The 15,096-nt window shown below is 40.9% G+C and overlaps 1 long non-coding RNA gene across 1 annotated transcript; it reads right to left on the bottom strand.

The window, feature by feature from the left end:
• Nucleotides 1–1,630: 1,630 nt before the first annotated feature.
• On the bottom strand, nt 1,631–11,361 carry LOC106045373 (uncharacterized). Its single transcript, XR_001212769.3, has 3 exons — nt 11,112–11,361; nt 10,534–10,649; nt 1,631–3,867 (listed from the first exon to the last, which is right to left on the bottom strand). It is a non-coding gene; the product is annotated as an uncharacterized lncRNA (long non-coding RNA).
• Between the last annotated feature and the right edge of the window lie 3,735 nt (nt 11,362–15,096).

Here is a 15,096-nt window from a genome sequence, read left to right as displayed (position 1 = left end):
CTGTGATAATCAAGTGCATATGAACAGTCTGTTGGAAATAGTCACTGGGCCTTTCAAGCTGCCAAACTTTGCCTGGGAACAGACTGGGAAGAAGGCTTGTACAAATGGGCCACATCTATGGCAAGGAAGGCTCACCACTTCACAACCTCAAGCAAGTTTTCAGTAGTCAGGAATGTTCCCAGGCATGCCTGAATTTCATAACATAGACACAGCTATTGAGCCTGTCTAGGCTGCTCCTGGGGCAGTGCAATCTGATAACAGCAGGTGTACATGGACAAAGAAGTGCATACAGGCTGTAAAGACAGCCTCTTGCTGTGGAACAGTAATACAGGAATTCTAGAGCCAACCAGAATGGCAGTTCATGTCTAACTTCATCAGATGTAGCAGCAACCTGCTCCAAAAACGTTGTCTCCCTGCACTGAAAAATTTAGGAACTTCTCTCTCCTTTCTAGCCTTGTCCTTAATGAATCTTCTCAGTACTTTTGAGAAAAAAATGTCTGCTGTTATGGCCAAGCCAAAGACTCTCCAGAGGGAAATCTGTTTTGATGATAATCTGTGGCACAGGATCATGCTGAACATATTATCCACATCAATCAAAGTACAAAGACATCATTAAAAGTAGAAATAACAGCATATTCCAAGTTGATCCCATTTACTGCTGATGAAAAATACGTGCTATATGGAGTGAAAAAGCAGAGAGTAGAGAGATTAAAAATAAAAAGGATTCAAACTTGTGCAAATGGGGTTTGACATCTGGAAAATCCTAGTTCCATACTGACAAAGGTTCATTGCACTGAGCTCGTGAACAATTCTAAATAGTGCCTAGACTGGAAGTAAAGCATCTTTTAGGATGCTCCATCTGCCCAAGATTATAGTATTAGGAAGAGAGCTGAGAGCACTGTCTAATGACTGTCATGCAGACTGCACTGAGCTGACAATGGCAATGGCATGTCTGGGAGACAGAGAGAGAGCTCCGCACTAATGACACAAGCATGTCTCCTTAGTCATCTTTTAGGGGAAGATTTGGAATCCCGCACTGTTTCCATAGCTCCCTATGAATATTTCTCAAGAGAATGAATAACAGACCTGTCCCTGTCTTTTGCTGCTCAGGCTTTGTGCCTTTATGAGATTTGTTTTACTTTTTTCAAAATGCAGTGATTTGTTTTGAGTTAGAGAACAGATGGATCAAGCAGACCTGTAAAGGTGATTTGTACAAACAGTTCTAAATGTTAATCCAAGCAGAAAAAATTAACTCTCACAAGTGCATCTACTTTTGCCTGAACTTTGTAAGTAGCATCTTAGCCCTGATGTTTTGTGAATACACATACACACACCCATATGCACACACAGGCTAAATCCTGTCATCACAGCTATCTCATCAGAGCTGTGAAAGGAACCAGACACATTCCATTCTGTCCCAATATTTATCAGCACTTAAATTGCCATTTAATTCCCAATTACTTAATTATTATGACTGATAGTGATGAAGAAGATTATAAAAAAGCACAACAGGGTCTCCAGCACTCTGCTTGATTTTGCAGGGGTGCCAGTACAGGAAAAATTATTCTTGAGCTGTTGAGCAAATCTGTGGCCCAGCCATTGCTGGAGGATTCCAGTTTTCAAGTCCCATGCTGAACAGTACTTCCAGAGGTTTAAAGATGTTCTAATAGTTGTTGTCAAACATTTGTGCTGAAGGAGGCTTGCTCTGGACTACACAGCCTCCTCAGGCAATGCTGGAAAGCTTAGCTTCCACATACAGAGGGAGACACTCTGACCCCTTTGAATCTGAGCCTGGGCCTCAAAACCCACAGTCTCACTCTTCACCATAAAACCAGAAACAGAAACCTCTTCTGATACTGGAAATTAAACCTCAGTAATCAGTAGGGAGTTGGAGCAAAACAGAATGCCATTTCTGAAATAAATCAGTCTTTACTGGCTGTCTGGATTCAAGAAAGTCAACTTTTGGGTCAGCTGCTTGGCATTTCCAAAATCCGAGGCACATCCTATGTGTGTTTCTATCTCCTCCCTGCTCTTTGCTGCCCATTCTGTTGGGCAGTGATATTCAGCGGTCAGTGCAGCAGCACACTGTCAAACGGATCACAAGAATTATCTGAATTTAGAAATAATCTCTTTATCATGCCAACCTCAATGAGGGGGCATCAAACTGCAGGGGACAAAAGAAATCTTAGAACATAATCATTACCACTGAAGCCAGAGACTCTTGGAACTACACCCTGAGTCTTTCTGTCTCTCTGTGTCTTTCTCTCTCCTTTCATCTTCTTAAGCAGTTCTTTAATTGCCTGGTTTCTGTGAGGCTGGTTTGCACATGACCACTAGAGTGTTGCAACAAGTGAGTCTGGCCCCATATATAACCAAAAAACAAAAGAAGGGGATTGCGTTTTGTACAAACTGATATTTTAGTTTTAGATATTAAGATATTTAGATATTAAAATTAGTTAAGACCTATAGAAAATTTTAAATCAAAAGTACATTTATTCCATGGCATAATTTAGCCATATCCCACATCTACAAAAGCCTAAAGTTTACTTCAAAGAGATGACACTCCTAAATGACCAGAAAAGCAAAGGTTGCTCCATTGGCTCCTTAATCTGTAAACAACCCTCCCCTGAATGTTGAGGATGATGCTGGTGCAGTGCTCTGAATATACAACTGATATTTCACCTACTTGTGATATGGAACCCTTGTACTAAAAATCTTCTCTGCTCTCATAGCCTGGGGGAAGATGGCCTGCTATTGATCCTCTAGTTGCCCACTACTCAATGACTTGTCTCCAGATGCAGCTTTTGCCTTGTTTTTTTACCTATCTTTTCTTTTTTTTTTTATTTAATTTTTTTTTTCTTACAAGAACCCAGTGTCCAGATTTGATAGGATTATTGGCAAATTATTCATCATCCTGGGAGGAGCTGATGAGTGAATAAAATCGTATTCACTCTGATGTATAAAATCCTATGAGTGAAGAAACAGCAGTCAAAATCTGCATCTTAAGTGGTCCTGATTATATAGCTAAAGACTGTTTCACATTCTTAATGAACTTTAACATTCATACACACACCCACACGTGCAGCAGAGGTGCGTGTGCCTTGTTGAGTACCTTAGTAGTATCTGACTGCATTCAAAACTCCATATGATTTTTGCTTTGCTTGGTCTAGTAAAATAATCACTTTTGGATATTTGCTGTGTGGAATCAGAAGATAAACGCTTTACCATCATCTCTGTCATCAAGGCACAGCTGTCAGGGATTCAGCCACTAAGTAACATCATCTGACCAGGAAGAATGTGTCTATAGGCCCACTGTTGGCATGACCACCCCAGTTGACCTCTACTGTGCAGAATGTAGTAATTTATACAGTAATGATTTTAGTGAACAACTGGTCTATGGGTTAGCAGAGGTATTCACTTACTCATCTTTTAGACTTTTGCCTGTTGGGATAGAAATTCCCAAATGTGTATGTCAGTAACTTTTTTTTTTTTTTAAATCTCTGACAAAGCCAAGACATTTGGCATTAATATAGTGTTTTTCTTACTACTGTCAATATAAATCATTTCCTGAGAACTGGAACTGGACACAGTATGTTTCAGTCCTAGAAAGAACACGTTCCATTCTCTAGGAGAGCTGGAAATCAAAGTCATGTACAATACACACACAAAACAACATTTTGGCCAGTACTAGCTGACTTATCAGAGCACTCCAGAAATAGTTTGTATCAACCTTCTGGCTGCTTCTTTAAATATCTTCCCAAGGCAACAGCAGGACTTACTGCAAGACCTGTAGGCAACGTTCTTCTCTGCAGTAAAGTCTTCCGGTATCTGTGGCTTTCAGTCACTAGAATGGTCACACATCTTCTTCTGTTCAGGAAATAATATGTTCAGGATCACATGAGTATGTCCTATACAATTGCACTGGAGCCACCCATCTTAGTCTTAGACATTCATTTAGATTTTAAGTTGCTTCTTCTCTTCAGTTCTTCCCTCTTTGTACAAGAAAATAAACTATAAAAGACAAACAATTGAGCTATTTCTTTCCTGTTTGTTTTGAAAATCTAAGATTTGTTTGCAGTTTTTGCTTTTGACTTAAAGAACAATTCTTCAGGCTATGAAATGTCTGCCAAATTTAACATGAATGGCATTTAGCTGGCAGAGAATATATTACTGACAAATGCCTAACACACTGGGCATATTGTATTTGTACCATCTGGGAGAGTAAACAGTGACAGGAAATAAGCACAAACAGGTGTTAATGTTAGCCCCTTCAGGGTCATTAATGAACTATGGCAACTGACAGCATTGAAAGAGCCCACACACAATCCTGGCAACTGGAAAGGAAAAGGTGGAATCCCAGTGAGTGTAAGAGTGTATTAATTTGTCACACAGAAAGCTCTGTTCTTGATTGCATCTCCGCTACGTGACCTCCTTTATCCTCTTGCCATACCACATCCTTCAGCTGAGCTCCTGTTGAATGCTCCTTCCTTTTCCCCTTTTAGGCATCAAGCTGTTTCCTTGCCCCAGCTGGCCAAGACAAACACAATCCTAAAATATTGTACTTTCTCAGAAAGCCTATCACCTTCTGGAGACAACTGCACGCATTCTTTAGAAAAGAAATCATGTCTCGATTCCTTTTAGTATATTATCAAGCCATTTCTACTTACACTAAACTAAAAGGCCTCTGGCTTCAAGAAGCCATGGTCTGAATCACATTATATCAGCGTTTCCTCAGTTTTCACAGTGTACCTCCAACAGTTACTTTCCCAGTCCCAGAAGAGACCTAAGTGCATGAGGCCCTGCAGTGACACTGCCTGCTTTTACAATAAAACCACACGAATCCAGAGAAGGCCCAGACTACATCATAGAAATGCAATATTAACCTATGAACATGAATAGATAGCTGAATCTTGTCCGACATATAACCAGTCACATGCTCTTGCAAATGCCAAAGCAAACCGTACTGGCATTGCCCTTTCTCCTCACAGAAGCTCACTGAATTTCCAAAACAAACGTTAATACTTACTCAAGGTCATCCAAGGAAGAATTAACAATTTGTGATAAACAGCAAAGCAAAATGGGCTGATCTCCAGCCACTCCCCTGCTATCTGCCTCATCCTGTGCAAGAAGGGAATGCTTCCAACAGGACCGTGTTTTCAAACAAATGTCACCTGGCTAACATGCAGTGTTAATACTTCCTCAGAGGAACCTTGGAGAGACAAAAAAGAAACACAAGAAGGAAGAGCCATGGGGCCCCCTTCTCTAGAAGGGGGACACTAAAGCATGAGTTTCACATTGCGAAACTTCAGACTAATGCAGACTGGTAGTGTTAAAAAGAATACTGGTAGGCATGTAAATTTAGTCATTAACTAACAGCAAAGCTTAACTGCTGAATGGATTCAATGTTTCCAAAGATATTCTCGATTCTGGCTAGCATTTAGGAATGGGAAAGTGAGAATGTTTTAAAGGCCAGAAAGTATTTCCCTTTCTTTATGTGTTTGTTAAAACATGATAGGGAATGTAGTCATAGATGTATTTTACCTATTCAAGAAGTGACCGTAACATCAAGAATCATAACAGTGGCCTACAGAGAACTGCTGTCACTGCTTAACCCTGCACTGTTCTGTACAACACCCCCCACCTGCAGTCCTTGGACTTCATACCAGTGTATGTCAGAGACCCACGAGACCAGAGACACAGCTATGCCAAATTACATTTTGAAATAAATGAACGTAAGAATGGAGTGTACTTGTCTTATTCAATGGAGCCATTGGAGTTAATGAAGCCCCAAATCTCCAGGACCTGCCTAGTGCCAAGTTCTGTTGTCACTGGAATTGAAATGGATGCAAACTTTATTGCATCAGCCATTTGCTAAATTTAAATACATACAAACAATTAGGTCCTTATCTTTCTGTTCATAGTTCTTTGTGAACTATAAACAGAAATAAATAAAAAAAAAAAAAAGGAACTTACAGAAATTGAACAAACATTTAAAAACAGAAATCTGTTTAAATCTCACGATCCGCCCAGCTGAGAAAGCTCTGATACCTGATTTACTTACTTCCTCTTCAAACAGTGTGAGATTTATCCTGTATCTGTTTTGCTTTTTTCAGTTGATCTTACAACCTTCTCTCCCTCACAAAATGTGTATTAAATGAAGCAAAACCAAACACTCTGATCTAAAAGCTTTAGTTAGGAGTTAAGAACATTCAGGTTGTTGTGACATAGCCCCTCTGTACATATGCTATCCTGATGCTTTCAGGTATGTGAGCACATCCTGTCTTTCCAAAGAACCTCTGCAAAATTCCAGGTGGAGGACCAACAGCCTGGGAATGTAACACAGCTACACAGTAAATAAGGCTGCTGTTTTAGAACTTGGAGGAACTACGGAGAACATAAGAAATAAGGCAATGGGAGGAATGACTGCACAACATGGATCTGGAAGGCTTAATTTTGGAGTGTTAAATTTTTTCTAATGTTATTACTTTCCTCTTTCATTACAAAAATATAAAATACTGTTCCCCAGTTTGGACTGAAGAGCACATGAATTTGAATTTTCAACCTTATACTGGGTAGGCCAGCTGAGGAAAACATGAAACATATTTTACAAGTGGATTTCAAAGCTGTTTTCTGGTAGTAGAAGAAGATACTGACAAGAAATCACACATTCAACTCCAAGTTCGGACAGGGAACATTTTCTAGCTGGGGAAGTGGTCCTTCAACACTTCCTCTACCTTTCTTCAAAACTGGCTAGGGCTTTCCTGCTTCAATCCACCTCCTCTTCTAGTATCTAGCCTGGAAGAGGCCCACCGTATACACAGTGAACAAAGCCTGGAACACACTCATCTTGGAAGAAAGGATGCTCTGCCATTCTGGTGTACCGGGATTGGTACTGGTGTACAGGGCACGTGGAAAGAAGTGAGAGAGGATGCAGCACACACTGCAAATGAGATCTCTGGAATAAATTTAGCTCTGTATTCTCAAATAGCCTTTACTGAGCACGTATAAATCAAGCTTTTTCAAAAATTCCTGACCTGGCCAGACAGAGGTATGTTTATGCAGGCTGCAGAAAGCACCATCTCTGGCAAAAAAAACAATCTCCCTGCCACAGCAAACACTTTTCTACAAAGCACGTAGATCTTCTCAAAAACCCATCACTGTTTATTCTCCCATGTTTATTAACAGAAATGGCAGAATTATTTGAGCTTAAATTTTAGACATATATGTGCAAAAAGCACACACAGAGCACAGAATTTTTTTCCTCTGAAAGCTTAACTTTTTGGTATCAAAGAACAGCACCTTGCAGAGAACAGGGAAAAGCACCTTGGAAGTATGGTGTATCTGTAACTACTGTTAAAAATAAATCTTTGTTACAATTTACTATTAACAAAGTTTGTGTAATTTGTATTTTGATGAAATTTGTGTCATGCTTTTTAAAATACATAGATAGGACAATCAAGAATTGGATACTGGAGTACATGTGAAAATGAGTTAAAGTAGAGAAAGAATGACAGAGTCAGCCCTTACAAAATTAAATGTTGTTTGTGTTGAATGCAGGCATAAGAGATTGCAAAGCTCATCACACACTTTTACCAAATATTCCACTGGCAATGTGCTCTGTTTTCATCATTTTTTTGCAATATATTCTGTTCAGCTTTAATACATAACAGTCTTACACACAGATATAATAAAAGGTATTTCTGCTGTAAAGTGATGTAAATTCTCCATGAAGAATTTGCTCTTTACTTCTCAAACAAGGATTAGCTATACCCATTCTCAGTCTTCTCATTTCACCCTATACAAATTTTAAAGCCATTTTAAAGCACTATCTTTTCTGCATCATAGAACCGCAATTAGTTTTCATAATAAAATACACTATACATCCTTCAGAGCACATTTGCATGAATATTTAGTAATCACTGTAAACTAGCTAGGAGGCCACTGTTTAGATACCAGGTCAGACTGGTTCCCATCAGACTGGCCACATCAATTCATATCTCAAAATCAAACTTACAAATCCTAAAAATTTACAAAATCCTAACTTACAGCTAAGACAGAAACATTTCCTCTGTTAATTTGTAATTACAAGAGATTTAAGCTAGATTCACTACTGAGGCTCAAGAAAAACAAGAGACTGATCTTCTGTGAAGCAGCAGTAACTTCTTTACTTTTGGAATGACAGTCAAGAACTCAAAGTGGACAGACAAGATAATTCAGGAAAGGGCACAAAGACCTGCAGAGGCTGATTTATCCGAGCAGCTGACAAGAACTTGACTTTTGTAATTGGTAGCTGGTGAAATGATCCAGATGAAGGTAGCTTAACTCTTCACAATAAACAAGACAGCAGCAAATTCAAAAGGAATAAAAGAAAATTATTTATTTAGGCTGGTAAAGAATGCTGTAATTGGGAATCATTGGCAATCACCTCAGAAATATCATGAGTTTATGGATATGGGAATCAAAGTACTTTCTTCTTAGAGAGGTAAACTGCCATGGCATAATGTAGACAATAACATGTGGTGGCACAATGTAAAGAAGTTTGACCCATATCACCTCTGGTGTTTCTGCTCAGTCATAAAGTAGACGGCATCAGTAACTATAACACATCACTTGGTGAGCAACAGATGCTACCCTAGCTCATGCACTATGCTCCTTTGCATACAGGGTACCCACACATATGCAAAGTGGGTTGGAGGTCTCTGTCCCACTGTAGGCTTCCATATAATGCTCAATTGTCCCTGGAACAAGAGGGCAAAGGTGTGCCAGTTTATTTTCTAAACTAGATTAACCTGCAAGACCATTTTGAGTTTTGTTTTTTTGAGTTTTGTGAATTTATCACATAGAAAAGATTAGAAATAAAGTTAAAAACTTCTATGTGTCTTAAAAAATCCATTTCTTGTGAGACCTCTCACAAGAAATTAACAACACCGGCATATAAGAGTCACTTTCACATGTCCATTTTATTTTTGAAAATCTTTATGGCCTGCCTAAGCTGACAGCAGTCAGGGTAAGATCTTTCATTTGGCGTCAGTATGTCCACTTACTTAAAACTTGCTTCACAGTAACCTAAAAGATACCTGTTCAAAAAACTCAAGATAAAGGCTGATGATGTGCCCACAGCAGATGGGCAGATTGCATCTAACAGAGCCTCACACTAAAAACTTCTAGATGGCAGAGTCCTCAGCTGTCATCTGAAACCATGAGGTCACCCCACCTCGAACAATGAAGGAGAGAAGAACTAAGAAGGATGGATAGCTCTCTGCAGTTTGGCAGCCAGTTAAGGAGCACCAACATTCATTTACAAACAACAACAATAACACCAGAATGAGCACAGTTAAAAAACATGAAAACTAATCCAGATATGCAAAATTACAATCAGAACAGAACCCTTATTGTTCAGAGAGATTAAGTGCATGGAAAAGAAATGTAAAGTATTTTGTTTAAATTCTGTCCTTAGTTACAATGCCACCTGGACAAAAGTTTAGCTAAATTAAACGAACTAGAGAAACATCTGTGTTCTGCTGCAGTACATCCAGAATACACCAACAGCACCACTCTGTGGAATAACAGCGATTGCTCTGTAAAAGGGGAAGCAGGTTTTTCAATTCTCAGATCAACCACACTAAAGACAGAGGTGCAAAGACATATTATTTTATATTTATATAAATTGTGTATATTTAATATTTAATATTTAATGCAAATTATTAAATTAGACTAAATGAATATATCAGTAGTATAAACCTACCACCACCATAAGTTAATGAACTACCTTACCTTTACAGTAGTGTGAGATTGATTTCACTTGCTCAGTTCACATATGTGGCATGCAGTCTATACATTTCATGTACATAATTTTTTGTAACATCAGTGAGTGAGGTTACATGTGCTGAACTCAGAATACGTGCTTTACGCTGTACCAAAATGGGAGCTTGATTTTCTAAATCAAGCCTTAAATTTATACCTGAAGCTTTCATAGTGATAGGAGCAGCAGAATCCCTGAGAAGTGGTTCAAAGCTCTGGAGGAAATTAGAAAATGTAAATACCTGAGCCGATCTTCTGAGTTCCTTAGGTCTGCAAGAATGGTCTAGAAGGAGCTTTGCTCCCTGCTCAGGCAAGAAATCAGGGATGGGGCCTTGAGATGAAAGAAGCAGGAAAGGAACAGGAAAGGAGCAACTACAGAACCTTCTCTGTGGACTATCCCCATGTAGAACACCTCAGCCTGACAGCCAGGTGCTTAGACTCAGTTTTGAGTTGGGCTGCAGATGTCAGCCAGTAATCCCACCTGATGGAGCTCAGTGGGATATATGAAGTTTTTCCTACTTCTCTATCTCTTGTTACAACACCTTCAGGTAGTAGTAAGCCCATAGGAAATGAGTGCAGGGCTGTGTGGTGGCTTGCTGCAGTTTCTGTGAATTCCATGGGGCCTTTCCCCTGAAAAACAGGGGGTGGCAACAAGCATTATAAGGCTGTGCCTTTGCAAATAAAACTTATCACTTGTGTTATGCACAACTGTAGCTCATAAAGCTCTTTTACCTTGATAATCCAGGCCCAAAATAAGGGTTCTTCTGTGCCTCAAGTATCTGGCTACCTGTCACATGCAGAGTATACCACTGATGGGTGCCGTATACCATCGTGTCTGATTCTGGTTTCTGGAGGAAAGAGGACACTTATTTCAGCTTGTCTCTCCTCTAATACAAAAATAAAGTTACACAAGCCTTAACACCCATAAGTGTATCTCCTGACATGATCTTTGTGAAAAACTGCGCCAGTCTATTTCATCAGACAAAATGCCTTGCTTTGATTGGGGATATTTATGGACACCTCTCATTAGGGTTAGCATTCAATCCAATTTTTGTACAAGACATAATTATGTCTATTTGCTTTCCTTGGCATTTTGAGATAACTTGATACAAGCTGCTAAAAAAAATAAAAAATAAATTTTAAAAAAATCTAGCATAGAATGATTAAGGGAAAAGAAGGATTGTGGGGTTAAATACCTAGGGGGGAATGAAATGAAGGGCATTTTTTTCCCATTTTTATTAGTCAATAAGATTACACTGGTCCCTGACATTTCTATTTACTATTTTTCCAAATTCAAATACAAGGCTCACCTTTATCTCTCAGCACTGTGTCTAGGAATACCTGAAGGTACCATGTTTTCCAGTAGAGTAGAATGTGGAATTATCTTGCATTACTGTACAAATTCAGTTGATGTCTTTGTGACAGCTATGAGCAGCTCTGCCTGCTTATGATGAGATTCATGCTAGACAACAAAAGAGCAACAACATGAAATCAATACTTCTACCTACCCACCAGCTCCATTTACTGACACCCCTTCTAATGCAACTTTCATCTCATCCTTCCCAGCCCATCCACTTCGTCAGTAACATCTTTGTGCCACTTCACAGGGGATTTCAGTGTTCCTGAGGCTAAGCAGCACCCTTCACTGTTGCGACAAAGGGCCTTGCTGTCAAGTGGTTTGGAAGCCCCGGACAAACTAAGTAACCCATCCACAACACTTACCTGGTTTAATTTCCAAACTCCTCTTGCCTCCGCCTTTTGTGACACCTCCCTCCCAACAACCCCCAAACACACACACACCATAGCCCTCTCACCTACCCTGGCCATGTCTGTGTGGCAGTCACAAATCCCCCTGCCCCAAGGGCTCTGCTTTCTGCTCTGCTCCCCCCTGAGACACCACGAGCCTTGTGAGCAGCATCTGCGCCTGTCAGGAGGGAACGCCGGTGCAGGTGGCAGAGGGCTTTTCCTCACAGCTCGCTGGCTGCCATTTTAATGCCCGCGAGGTGAGGACATGGCCGTTTCTGTGCACCAGAAGGCTCCTCATGGTGGGAAAGAACTGTTACCGGCCTGGCTTTGGGGCACTGGTTGTTTGTCATAAGTGACGTCACGGTGGTTTAGAGTAAAGTTAAATAATGTTATTTTTCAGAGTGACGCCTCCCCTTCATCTGATGGTTGGTGTATTGACAGCAGTGAGATTTTCAGTGCACACTGCTGGCCCTCATGAAGTGGACAGCATGTCCCCCACAAGTGCTGCCGTCACCTTTGGCATGTCCATCCCTACTCCCATTTTCTCATTTTCTTACCCCTCCAGGTTATTTTTTGTTCCCAGTATTCCCTCCTGTTCTTCTAAGGATCAAGACAAGAAGAAAATGCTACAAATGTAATCAGGGTCTATTTCCTCATTCTATGAAGCACATAGCTGGAGAGTGATTAGTTTATGTTTCTGCAGCTTTGTTGCAGCATAGCAATGTGTTGTGTTAGATTTGGTGATAGTGAAGCACGATGAGGAAGTGCACTCCTGCACTCCTGAGGTAAATGGATTTTTTTAATGTGGCTTGGTCACGGAGGCAAGCCCATTAACCTGGCCAACCATAATTGCTCTAAATGTAGTGGCCAGTTGTTCTCAAGTGTCTAAGGAAGGTGGACTAATATGTCACTGAAACACATCTTTCCATGTCAGATTTTGTTTTCCATGGTGTTATAAAGTCTTTAGTTTGTATGACATGTGCATGCAGAAGCTACATGGCCAAGCTCAGTGAGGTTTCACAAGGTACTAGCCATCATATGAGTTACAAAATTAACAAACAGTGAATTCTGAATTTAACATCACTATCTAACTTTAGCGATTTTTAACCATTAGCAAAACAATTGTTTTGCTATTTAACAACTACCTGCAAGCACAAGGCAGCACAAAGAACAATTTACTCTTAGCTTAAATGCCTGGACTAGAAAGCTTAAGCAGGCTGCACAAAGATCAGTTTCAGTGAAAGGCTCAGCCAAGTTGTCTTGAAAACTCATCTGTAATTTGCTACTCGTATCCTTCTTCCTTTATCTTGCCCTACTGTTCAAGTTCTTCTCTTGTTTTCAGTATCATAACCCCAAGTGTATTTTACCCCAGTTCCCACAGCACCATTTCTTTACAACTACTAATTAAAGATCCCTCTGAATAAAGACGCCTGCTTGAACAGTTAGAGTGCCCCTCTGAAAGGCCCCTTTTGTGGGTGGCCATCTTCTTGGGGACTGCAACAAAGACAAGGCACTGCAGAAGAAACACTCACTTTTAGTTTGTCGCCTGTTCGTCTCTGTCTCGGAGTAATGGAATGGATTACATTAGTACTCCTCAGTTTCTGAGTGTTGCACTCTGCTGAGGTGAATTGATGTCAGATGAGTAAAACTATAGCACACCCTCACTCCAGCCTTTATCAAAGAAATAAACTGTGAAGAGAGCTCTGAAGAGGTGCTCAGATAACCGTGATGTATCGTGCAAGGTCCTAGCTGTTGTTTGCCCCTCCACCTCCGAACTTGTTGAAGTACTAGCATTTCTGTAGCATTTTATTTCAGCAAAGCTTTGGATACTGTTTTTCACAGTCCTTCTGGACAAAATGTCCAACATACATCTGGACAAGTACATAATACAATGCGGGAACAATTGTCTGGTGTTTTGGGCTCAAAGGTTGTAGTAAATGGTGTTACACTGGACTGGCAACAGTCACCACTGGGGTTCCCCAGGGCTCCATTTTAGGGCCAACTTCTTTCAATGTTTTTATATATTATCTTGATGTAGGACTCAAATGCGTACTAAGTGACTTTGCAGAAAATTAGGAGGAACTGTTGATTCCCTCCAGGGTAGAGAAGCCTTACACAAAGTTCTTGACAAACTAGAGAGCTAGGCAATTGCCAACTTCATTAGGTTTAACAAGAGCAAGTGCTAAATTCTGCACCTGAGAAGGGGCAGCCCTGGGTATACATACAGATTAGGGACAAGAGGCTGGAGAGCATCTCTGTAGAAAGGGATCTGGGGGTTCTGGTCAACAGCAAGCAGAACATGAGTCAATAGTGTGCCCTGGTAGCCAAAAGAGCCTGCTGTATCCTGGGGTGCATCAAGTAGAGCATTGCTAGCCAGTCAAGGGATTGTCCCACTCTACTCTCTGCTGGTGTGGACTCACCTTGAGCACTGTGTACAGTATGGGGCACCACAATACAAGATGGATGTATAAAGCTTTCAGAGTGTGCAAAAGAGGGCTACAAAGTTGGTGAAGGGTCTGGAGAAGATGCATGAGGAGCAGCTGAGGTGCCTTGGTTTGCTCAGCCCAGAGCAGAGCAGGCTGAGGGGAGGCCTCATGGCGGCCTGCAGCTCCCTCACGAGGGGAGCGGAGGGGCAGGCGCTGAGCTCTGCTCTCTGGGGACAGCGACAGGACCCGAGGGAACGGCATGGAGCTGGGACAGGGGAGGGTCAGGCTGGGTGCTAGGGAAAGTTTCTGCACCCAGAGCGGGGTCGGGCACTGGGACAGGCTCCCCAGGGCAGTGGTCACAGCACCAAGCCCGCTGGAGTTCAAGAAGCACTTGGACACCACACTTTTAGATAGACATATAGTCTGTTTTTAGGGAGCCGTGTATGAAGCCAGGAGTTGGACTCAGTGATCCTTGTGGGTCCCTTGCAATGTGGGATATTCTATGATCCTATGAAGAAGAAACAGGCCTAGAGTGATCATCACTTTTGTAAATTGTAAATCATATACAGTTAAGGTTATTTCACCTGAGTAAAACATTCTAATTAATGCATTTTTTTGATATGATAATTGTTTCTTAATGACCATTTCTTGTCCTGCCTATGCTCAAACTTCACCATGCATGGACACCTTAGCATGTGAACACCTCTATAATGACACATGCCTGTGTCATTTCTGGAGCTGCTGAACTTACTCCATGAATGAGCTCTTCTTGAAAACAGTGCTACAGAAATGTGTACAGTCAGAAACTATACTGAAAAATGCTGAAAACCAAGGCCTACCTCTATAGGGTGATACGGATCAATGCTTTATGCTTGTGGCAGGTGTCATAGAAACAAGTTGCCCTGGAGACCCTAGCTTCCCCAATGAGCATTCACCCGTGGACTGGCTCTTTCAGAATCATCCTGAGAACAATTCTTTGCTTGCTGTTGCCATCATTCTTCATGTCTTCCTCACAGAAGCTTATTTTCCTAATGTGGGTTACTTGCTCTGTGTATAGCACAGTGAGTACTGCAGCTTTCATTCATCCCAAAGGCAACCATCTCTGTTCTCTCTTTGAGTAAAT

Source organism: Anser cygnoides, chromosome Z (assembly GCF_040182565.1).
Source record: "Anser cygnoides isolate HZ-2024a breed goose chromosome Z, Taihu_goose_T2T_genome, whole genome shotgun sequence".
Classification (NCBI taxonomy): domain Eukaryota; kingdom Metazoa; phylum Chordata; class Aves; order Anseriformes; family Anatidae; genus Anser; species Anser cygnoides.
Note: the sequence above shows the minus strand (reverse complement) of the source record. Positions and strands in the feature narration are given on the sequence as shown.